This window comes from Mytilus trossulus, chromosome 10 (assembly GCF_036588685.1).
Source record: "Mytilus trossulus isolate FHL-02 chromosome 10, PNRI_Mtr1.1.1.hap1, whole genome shotgun sequence".
Lineage (NCBI taxonomy): Eukaryota > Metazoa > Mollusca > Bivalvia > Mytilida > Mytilidae > Mytilus > Mytilus trossulus.
In genome coordinates, this window is record NC_086382.1 from 70044795 (window position 1) to 70056503 (window position 11709).

Sequence of the window (11709 nt, forward strand, 5' to 3'; positions counted from 1 at the left end):
TACTAGATTAAGCATGATTGTCTCTTATTTAAAAAAAATTAAAACAGTTTGTTCTGCTAAGCTGGCTTTAAAATATTATTACGACCCATATGATGAATCACCATAGTCATAAGATTAGAAAACAAATAAAAACAATTAGTCTTATTTTTACAAGTATGCCAAAGATAAGCCAACAGTTAAATAAAATGTTTCAAATTTCATTATGACTTTCGTTATTTTGTTTATTAGTTTCTGCAGTGACACTTTCCGTCGACACAGTGGGCATTTCTGTCATGACAATCGTGACGGCATTCGTCGGCGGAAGTGCAGGCTGAAATGAAACAAAACCATATCATTGTATATCATTTATATTTGTATCATTGTTTTCAATAGCTTAAATTTGTTTATTTAAACATTCAAAATCAAATAAAATTGAGAATAAAGAACAAGGAGAATGAGTGCGCATCTTAATCCAAATATTAATAATAGTCTAAATACATTGCATATGTACCATTAACTTTAAAACTTGTTGAATATTAGATACAGATATAAGCCTTTTATAGCTGAGTTTCTGGTATGGACTGTGTATATAGTTGAATACCATACAGGGACCTACAGTTGTTCATTTATGTTTTATTATGTTGTTAATTATTCATTTGGCATTGTCAATCATACTACATCTTTTTATTGTGATAAGATAAGTCCTTTTTTTAATATTAGTATTTCAATTCAAATTTATCTGTATTTGTAAAATGGTGGTTGTTAATATGAAAAATAAAGAAGATATGGTATGATTTTCAATTCAAAAACTATCACGAGAGACCAAATGACACAAACATATCAAATATCAAACAAATTAAACGAGAAACCTAACGGCCTACTGTATGTACAATGCAATAATCGAAATGTAATACATCAACATACGACAACCACTGCATTACAGTCTCTAAGCCATGGACAGACACATACATACAGAATTTAGCAGGTTTAAACATGTCAGTAGTATACCAACCCTCCACCTAATTTGGGACAATGGTGTAACAGTACAACATAAGAACGAACTACAAAAATGTATACAAGTCAGTTGAAAAAATCAGACTGATACAAACACCAATACACATAACAGAAACACAGAGTGGACTTGTCTGGGTTATTGTTTATCCCAACATCAAAACGACACTTAGTACATATCTGAAAGTTCTCACAATTACATGCACTGAGATCTAGTTTGAAGCTGAAAAAAAACCAAGTCATGCATCTAACACTAAAAATTCAATCAGTACACATCCAAGATTCAATGGATAAATTGTAAAAACGTCAAAAACAGTCAGGGAAAACTTGAATGACACTTTAAACCAAATCTCAAATCATTTTGTTGTTTACTTAATCTTCCCTGGAACTTCTAAATTCAAAAAAGAATATACAGGTCTACCTCTATTTATGTGTTAGCTTTGTTATTTCCATTAGATAATATTTCACTAAGATTTAGAAGTTAGTTAGGTTTGGAAATAAAGAAATAAAATATATATGCAATAACTAGACATTAAAACTTACTGGCTCCACTTGATGTTGTACAAGTACATTCGCCATGTAAACACACTAGATTAGCATTTGTAGCACATGTTGTTAAATGACAGTCATTCGTTTGACGGCACTGCTCTCCCATTACGGCTGTAAATACGAATAACGATAGTATGAGTTATGGTTCTACCTAATTTAACGTGAATCTTTTATTTTACATGTATAACATTACTACTAGTAAACATAACAGCAATATTTCAAATCAAAAATTGACAATAAATTATTTGACAAAACAGATATAAATTGTAAATACATGTTTATGACTTTACATAAGTCATGTCTTTCTAAAATCCTCGACAAAGGTTTAACATATGTCTACAAAAATTAGAGGCACACTTGGAAACGTTTGTTAAAATTGTTATTATCAACAAATTCACGGGTCGGGCAAAGCTTAATCAACAACATAAATAACAATTCTCACAAATGACAATTTTATCTTCCACAGATACTAACGTTTATGTATGTGTGTTCGTTCTTGATGAAATTTATCAAGAAATGCGCCTCCGACCCAAACAGTTGATAAAATTCTCGTTTATAATTTGCGTTTTACAATAAAAAACGATAACAATCATTGATCTTGAATTTTTCATGTTAAAGAAGATCATTTCCATTCTTTTTATTACCAGTGATGTGCTCCTTAAGCATATATTTTTCCAACAGCAGTATGAGTGAGGACAATTGACTGAAATCGACCCTGCACTGGCTTAATGGGCACCATCGTGCAAAAGTTAACTGACAATTTACAAACGCGGGTTTTGGATAATTAGAAACAAGCATATGGTCGTCTGATTTGAGATTTTACAAAAAGTAAAATTCGAATTACAGGTGGTGCATACTTACAAAGCATGCAGAAAACGCTATGCTGTAACTGAGTACGGTCTTTGTACTTTTGAAAATTATGCTACTCGCTTGATGTTTGTTTTCTTGATTTTGTTTAATTTTTTAACGATTTACAAGATTTGTTCAAATATCTAATCAACAACACTTTTTACTACTAATCAAATTCTGGAAATAACGCACAGTAAATATTGTATAAATTATGACAGTATCATAATCTCATATATGAGCATTCATTTCGGCCACCGAAGAGATCAGTTATTAAAAGTTTAGAATCAAATGCCTTCATTTGGTAAATCAGTTTGCTTTCTTGTATAGTTTTGTTTTCCGGTTGTTTTTCCACTATATACTCAAAATAAAAACACGAGGTCAAATGTCGGAGTTGGTGTTTTTACACCAGAACTTTGCGTAAACAATTTGTAAAAAAACTATGTTTTGTGCACATAAATTGTTCAAGTAATGTTTCGTTCCCTCTTATTTTACAGGTAAGAGTCCAATAGTTTCATAGAATATATTATTGTACGTAATGATATCCAACATCAAAATTCAAGCCAAGGAAAACAAACAGAATGAAAAAAATAAGATATGTTTAAATTTGAACATGTTGAAATACAAGTTTTATCATACTGATAATATCATTGATTGAAAAGGTTCGAAAATAGCAAATAAGTAATATAAAAGTAGGCAGTCACTTACCGACACAAAGAGCCAAGCACAAAATAACGAATTTCATTGTTAGTTTTTAGTTTTGTGAATGATTTGCTATGTAACTTTGATCAACTAGTGTGTTCTTTTTATAGTATGTCGATGTTTGCGTAAGACCTACAATGCGCTCACACTATAGATAATATTCCCTATATAGAATATAATGTCATGATATGTGAGGGTCAACCTATGCATGTTTATGTAGACCATATCCCTAAGTAATAATGATCACGATTTATGTAATATGTAAACACAATGTTTTGGGAATTGCACGCTGGTTCAAAATATAACCTTACTTAGGTTGTCTAAGAACAAAACCAAGTCATAAACTGTGAATAATTCTTATTCATTTCATGGTTGATATAGATGTTGAAGGATTTCTATAACGAATGCTTGTATCAACATTCGGCTTACTGGTTATGCATTGAAAAACTTTCATTACTTTAATGTTAAAGGCCACATCCACATGTAAGGACATTTACGCACCCTATAATGCTATTGTTACCGTTATATCATAGTTCTGCCACACTTTCACATAAACATATGTTCAGTATTTAGTTGCCAATATTCTGTTTATCGTTTTAACCTCTTTAACTTTAACTTGTGTTGTCATTACAATACTTTGTGAATTTAGATGAAGGGAAAACTTCTTGTAACCACCTTGTGTTCCTTATATTCTCTGGTCTATTGTCTTTCTTATTTCAAGAAACAATATATTTTTATAATGAAGAAGGCGGACGTCATTGTCACTTCGACAAATTGAATGTTTCGAATGATACACTAATACCTGAATGTGGATTGTAGATCTTTAGAGCACTTTATAAAAATAAAGAGATGTGGCACGAGTACACATAAAACAACTATGCACTAAAGTTAAAATAAAGTAGAAAAGGCAATAATAGGCAACTGTACAGACCTCACCTTTTTTTTTTAGAAAAACTCAAATTATCGCATATTAGGTTATGAAAAGCCTCCACAAGAAACATGTGAAACAATTCAATTGAGAAAACAAATGAAATGTTTAATTATCAAAAACAAATATGAAAGACCTTATGCAACAGCAGAGACTGCACTGCAGGTTCGTGACTTAAGACGGGTTCATACTGATTGTGATTCGGTCAAACAGGTTTGAAGGCGCTAACGTCCTTATACCAAGGATAATGGTTTAACGGCACAATAAAAGAGCAAACTACAAAACAAACAAGAAGAATTAATACGTATGAGAGAATGTTATTAACAAAAAAACACCCATTTACAGGTTCAAGACTTGGAAAATATCTAAGCTATCTATATCCTGTCTTCAAAGTAATATACCATTAGGTAGATCTTGTAGATGGGAATTTCAACGAATAATAGAATCGTCAGAGAGGACTCAAATGCATGTACCACACCAAGCTTGAAGTACATTTTGTATTCAATGAGATAATTATATGTGAGAGTTTGAACGACATTCACATAAAGCTTCACGTAATCATAACATATTTAATGACCTGGTTTGGATTAGTAGTATATGATTCACAAACAGGACAACCAAATATTTTTAATATGGGAATGCTCGCAATTCGTGACTACGTTCAATCACAAAAAAAGTTTCACATTCTTCAATTGGAAAGAAACCTTATTGACGCTTTCAGCTATATCTAGAATATAACCTGTAACCTCTAGTTTTTAAACCTGTTGATAATCGTTTTTAATACATTCGTGTTTAGTGACAAGTCGTTTAATTAACATAGATCTGTACATAAAAGATACCAGAGGTACATTCAAATACATAGATAAAAAAATAACCTGACAACGCAATATGTACAATAGAAAAAGACAAACAGACAAACAACATTACACAAAACACAATTTAGAAAAATAAAGACTTAATTTTAAGCAACACGATCCGAACCAAAACCTAGAGGTGATCTAATGTGGAAGGGTGAGCAGATCCTTCTCCACCCGTGGAATTCGTCGTGTTGCTCATACTATTACATAGTTACCCGGTTAATAGTCTCATTCGGTAGGAGGCATTGGTGAATTGTTTTTACGAAGGTATGATTTCAACTTCCTCATTTTGATCTCTTGATTTAATATCTTCATTGTGACCAGCAACCGTCTATATAGGAAATCACGATAGAAAACACAAGCCCAGGAATACCGTATCAATTGGGAGATATATACTCCGTATGCAAGAGCTTATGTTACTACATAGAAATTCATAATTTGGAAGCTAAAATCACCTCTTGTGTCGTTAAGTTTTGTTTCAACCGACAATAATAGTGAATATCTAGATTGCAGTAAAGATACATTTTCTGTGTCTGGTGTATCGTTTATCTCTAGTTCGATTGAATAGAAAGATACTTAGTAGGATTTATCCATCCCTATGACATTATACTTGTTTCAACGTAAGGTATTCTTTTTATAAAACAAAGCAATACAATTATTTTCAATTTGTCTTAAAGTTTGGGATGGGGAAAAGTCAAATGTATAAATATTGTTGCAAGATCAAAGGGTGGTTGATATACCAAAGGTACATAGAACAAACCTATGGTTCTACAGAGTTATCGCTGTAGTAAGTTTCTTTATTGTTTTGTACAGTTATTGTATTGTTATTTTGCACTACGATCTTAGATAAGTGGGAAGCAAAGGCACCCAATGAATGTTTAAACTCGCCACATACTGTATGTTGATGTTTCAAGTCAGAAGCTTGTTCAGTGGTTGGTGTGTGTTAACGAGTTGCATATTCGTTTTACGTTGTGTTTTGTTTATAAATAAGGATGCTTATTTGCTCGTTTGTAATTGTTCACATTTGTTATTTTTGGGCTCGTTTCTAGCTGATGAAGTAGTGTGAGCATTGCTCAATGTTGAAGGCAGTTCGGTGAATTGTATAGTTGTTTATTTCTGTGTTAATTTGTCCCTTGTGAACAATTGTCGCAATTGCAATCATTCCAAATCTTCTTTTTATAATATACTATGGTTCACGTATTGTATTCAGCTTGTGTCTAATGTAAAATTTAATATGAACAAATTAGCGAAAAAGAAAATACGTTTATCTTTACTGAACGTTTGACCTTCAACTCACTAACAACATGTGTTCGCGGTATTATATCTTTAGATGGCTGTATAGTCGTGTGGTCGTGGGATTTACGACATGTATTGGGTTTATCAAAGAAATAATGATACTAGTATGTCCTGGTCAAATAAATGTTAATAAGACGTTCGTTTGATTAAAATGAATACGTTATAGGTATTTTCCGATTATTTTACCATCTTATCGATACTTATACATGTTTAAAAACGCTTTGTGCATTTTATGCAAAAAGTTATCAAAGGTACCAGGATTATAATTCAATACGCCAGACGTGCGTTTCGTCTACACAAAAACTCATTTGTGACGCTTAGATAAAAATAGTTATAAATCCAACAAATACAATGTTGAAGAGCATTCAGGACCCTTAATGCCAAAACGCTGTGCCAAATAAAACGAATGTAATCTATTCCTGTGATAAGAACATCCGTAGTGTTTCGAAAAACTCAAAAGTTTGTAGCAGGAAATTAATAAAATGTCCATATGGAAATGACATTTAATCATGACAAAAACTGATAACCCTGTGTCTATCATCTCTTGTATTTATCGCCTACCATTTGCGACTTAAGTGTTCATTTTCAAACGCGTGTGGCAGGTTAGCATTAGTGACAAGGTCAAAATGTAATACGTGTGTCCATATTCCTAATTCATAGTTATTTCGGCTGAGTTGTATTCAGGAATTGTCAACAACACGTCTGTTAAAAAATGATTTAACAAAAAGTGCATAAATACCGTGATTCTAAACCCATAAATTGAAACACCACTCAAAAAAGCGTATGGATTCAATTGAATATAGTATTCAACGTTAGCGAACGAAACACGACCTGAAAGCAGAACGATTTAAGACCGTGTCGTCGCTGAAACAAATTAAAATAGCACAACATTAATGACTCTCTTCACATTGTTATAGCTCAAAACAAACTATCTTATGGCAAGCGATTATTTATGTGTATATATATAAGTTGAGATGCAAATAGACTGGTTTTTTTTTTAAAGTATTATTTCACCATCACTAAAGATTGATAAAAGCCGTGTATCTCCTTTCTTGGATGGATCCATCGCAGATTTTTCATTTTGCAAGACGTTCTTCAATAACTGTATCTTACGATCCTTTACGATTCCGTGCGATAGACTTATAGCTAATCTGCAATCAGTTCTAGTGGATTGCTACCGTAAATTTGCAGGTTAAACATTGTTTTGTTGTTATTAAGAGTAATCATGTATATATCCCTATATTAATAAAACGTTGACTCAAGTCGCGTACAGATTTATTTATTCATAAAAACCACCAAATCAGTAAATACAATAAAAATATTAGTAGCACTGATCTTAAAGAGGGGTGAACAATACCAGAGGAGCAGTCAAACTCATAGATTGACAACGCCATGGCTAAAAAATAAAAAGACAAACTGAAAAATAATGGTACAGAAGACGCAACATAGAAAACTAAAGACTTAACAACTTCAATTCCAACAAAAACTGGGGGTGATTCTAAAGTGTTCATCCTTCACTGGTCTAATAAGCTATGTAACGTAGTAACTTAAACACGGGGTAGTTTGACAATACGTTATTGTTGTGTATAAATTGTGTACTTCTTTTATGCATATAGCTTTGCTTTGAATGTTCAAATAAAGATCTTCTGTATAATGGCGAAAATTTTCATTATCTTAGTGTTCACTTAGTTAAAATTGTCGTTAGTGCGGATGACGGATTTGTTGTTTGTGGATTTTTTTCTTGGTCTTTCAAGTTTTTTCTCGACTAAAAGGTTTTTATATTTTTTCATTGGTAATTTTGTTTATTTTATAACTCCAAACATCAATAAATGAATGAGTAATTCAAATGATTTGCTCAAAGTTTGTCATATTTGCCTGACGTTAACAAAGCATGTGCACCTCAAAGATTACCACAGGTTGTTAGCTTCGTACGTGTTAGCCTATTATTTTGGTTTTCTATGTCATGTTTTGTATAATACTGTCTTTTGATAGTTTTTCGTTCGTTTCCCATGACATTTGCAATTTGAAATATGAATTTCGATATCTTTTAATATCATTCAACTTTCTTGAAAGTATTTGTTTAATTATACAGTTTTTATCATTATTCTTGTTTGTGTAGGGTTTAATGTGCACCATATAATTTGATAGACCCTTGCATTTTTTGTTTTAAATACGCGATAAACATGATAAAGCATAAGGTTATCTACTACTTACGATTAAGGTGTGTTGGAACTCAGAAAACAAATTAGTCATTAACCCCTAAAGTGATTGTCTTCAGTTCATCTCATACTGTTTTGAAGTAATCTATTAAAGACTACTGTCACAGTAGTTTACGGATGTTTAACACTCGTAGATCGACAAAAGAGAGACAAAACAAGGCAACAAGCAAAATTGAAGAAACAATCTGTATGCATCAACATTATAAAAAAAGGCAACATAAGTACATGTATACCACTATTCGAAAGTCATAACTATCAGTCAACTGCAAGTTCTCTCATATCCGTATCTAGTGTCTTTTTGTTGTTGGGATTACAAGTACCCCGCCACGTCCACTTGTATGGTTGTCCATCAGATGAGTTAAGCCTTTTTCAACCAATTCTTATAGTTCGTTCTTATGTTGTACTGTTATACCATTATCCTATATATGGGAAAGGGTTGGGATCCCGCTTACACGTTTAACCCCGCCACATTATGTTTGTATGTGCCTGTCCCAAGTCAAGAGCCTGTAATGCATTGGTTGGCGTTTGTTTATATGTTACATATTTGTTTTCGTTCATTTTTCGTACATAAAGCCTTAATTTTTCTCGTTTGAATTGTTTCACGTTGTCATTTTGGGACATTTTATAGCTGACAATGCGGTATGGGCTTTGTTTATTGTTGAAGGATGTACGGTGACAATCTGGGTTACAAACTAAAACTTAGGTCACCAAATCAACTATAAGAGGAAAACAACGAAACATCAGAAACAGAAGTGTAACATAAAACCAAAACGACAATGCAAAACACACACACACACACACACACACACACACACACACACACACACACACACACACACACACACACACACACACACACACACACACACACACACACACACACACACACACACACACACACACACACACACACACACACACACACACACACACACACAAACAAACGCACACACAAACACACACACACACACACACACACACACACCTACACACACAGAGAAACATACTGTCAGTAACTGCGATAATCTCAAATCGTATTTTCTTGTTAATTTGACCTGTTGATACTGTTTATAATGCTTTTTTGTTATGTTTTATTTATATGAATCTTGTCTGTACACCAGCTTTGATTATTTGTAATATCTTCAATTTTTCACTTATTCTTACAACATTTGTATAAACTTCAAGATTATAAAAAAACGGTTTTTTTCTAAAGTGAACATTGATTGGTTAAATATTTCTCAGTGATGTCCTGTGTTTGAATTTGTTTGTTAGCTTTTTGGTCATGAATGTTTGTCTCTAATATTTAATTAACTGTGCATTTGTATTCAGATATCGCAGATCAAATTTATTCGTTCATTGTGTAATCATACGTTTTTTGATTGAGTTAAGTCTGCCAATTGATATTTTATCGTATGTTTTTTTATGTTGTGATGTTATGCTATTGTTTCAGAAAAAGGGAGAAGGTTTGGATCCATTAAAACGTTTAATCCCGCTGCAAATGTTTGCACCTGTCCTAAGTCAGGAATCTGATGTACAGTAGTTGTCGTTTGTTTATGTAATATATACGTGTTTCTCGTTTCTCGTTTTGTTTATATAGATTAGACCGTTGGTTTTCCCGTTTGAATGGTTTTACACTAGTAATTTTGGGGCCCTTTATAGCTTGTTTTTCGGTGTGAGCCAAGGCTCCGTGTTGAAGGCCGTACTTTAACATATAATGGTTTACTTTTTGAATTGTTATTTGGATGGAGAGTTGTCTCATTGGCACTCACACCACATCTTCCTATATCTATATAATACCAACTGCCATTTTCCTGACTTGGTCTCTAGTAATGTGTGCGTCATCGGCCATGTTATATCACACTAAGTCAAAACTATCCGTAATAGGACACAATCTGTTCAACTACAGCTTCACATCGTATGGGTAAGCGCACCATTTCAGATGTCCTGTACAAAGTCAGGAATATGGCAGTTGTGATAAATAGTCCGTTTCTATGTATTTTTGTGGTTAAGTTTTTGTTGCTCGTCAGTGTTCCTGGTGTTTCTAGATTGTGGTTTAACATCAGTGTCGTATGTTTGCTGTGTACCGAACATGAATTATTCCCGAAAATTACTGTTATAGTGAATGAACATTGCTATACGACGTGTCTCGGTATTTTATACATCTAAGAATCATGTCTTTATTTTTTATGTCATATCTATTTTAGTTTTGGTTTCATAATCTGTTACGTCCTATCGTTTGTAGTCAAAATAATTAAAGCATTGACTTAAATAGTTGTCAGGAAAATTATTCGGACAAGTATTCTAATTTCTTTTCGTTGAAACTTGGGTTTTCTCTTGTGGTATAGTTATACTATTTATATGTTCGAAACTAGTTAGTGAGAGTAGTTGTATAACGAGTTCTTGTTTTGGTTATAAATATAGACAGGTAAAATATGCACGTGCAATACTTTGGCGGTTTAAAAGGTGGGTCCCGTTGTATTATTTAAAGACACATTGTGGGTTTCATTTCATCGACAGCGCTCATAGTAACTACGACAGTTTGCAGTTTATTGTGACATAAAAATGTATATGATTATAATACCTAGTTTTTTATCAGTCCATTTAAATGTATTGGACAAATGTGTTTGTACTAATAATATGTTGGTTTATGATGTTATCAAACATTGCTTACTAGAAAAGAAAAAGTTACTGCGAGCAACTAAATCTATATCTAGAATTTTGTTTTATTTATTACAACAAGGATTAAGTAAAGAAAGGTTTTAAATTTGGACGAGCATGGCGAGGGAAAATTTAATGAGATAATAATTATGTAAAGTTCGAGATTGTATGTTAGTTACGTAAGCGCGTCCCTGTTTTTACATCCTGTGGTGTTTGTCGTTGTTGAATATTTTTGTTGACATCATGTGTCAGCTATTGCTTAATTTTTTTTTTGTGCGTTTCTCTGTGATGAATGTTCTTACGTGTGTTTTAGCTGTTTTAAGGTCACGTAATGTTGTCATTTCAGCGATACATTTTTACATCGGAACAAAGCGGGAGGTTAAACTAGCCATTAAACCAGGTTCAACCCACCATTTGTTCTTAGAATCTCCATCATAAAGTCAGGAATAGGGCAGTTGACACCAAATAGTTCATTTATTTATCGAAAGATATGTAGCATCTGTTATGCAATAAATAAGTTTAAGTATAAAATAATAAAATCGCATATTATTTAATACTAGTCTTCAATTAATATCAAATGTGTACATATTGCACAACATATATATCGTTTTAGGTTAAAACTGATATATCTTTGTTTATAAAATAAAATGAAGGTATCTTGATA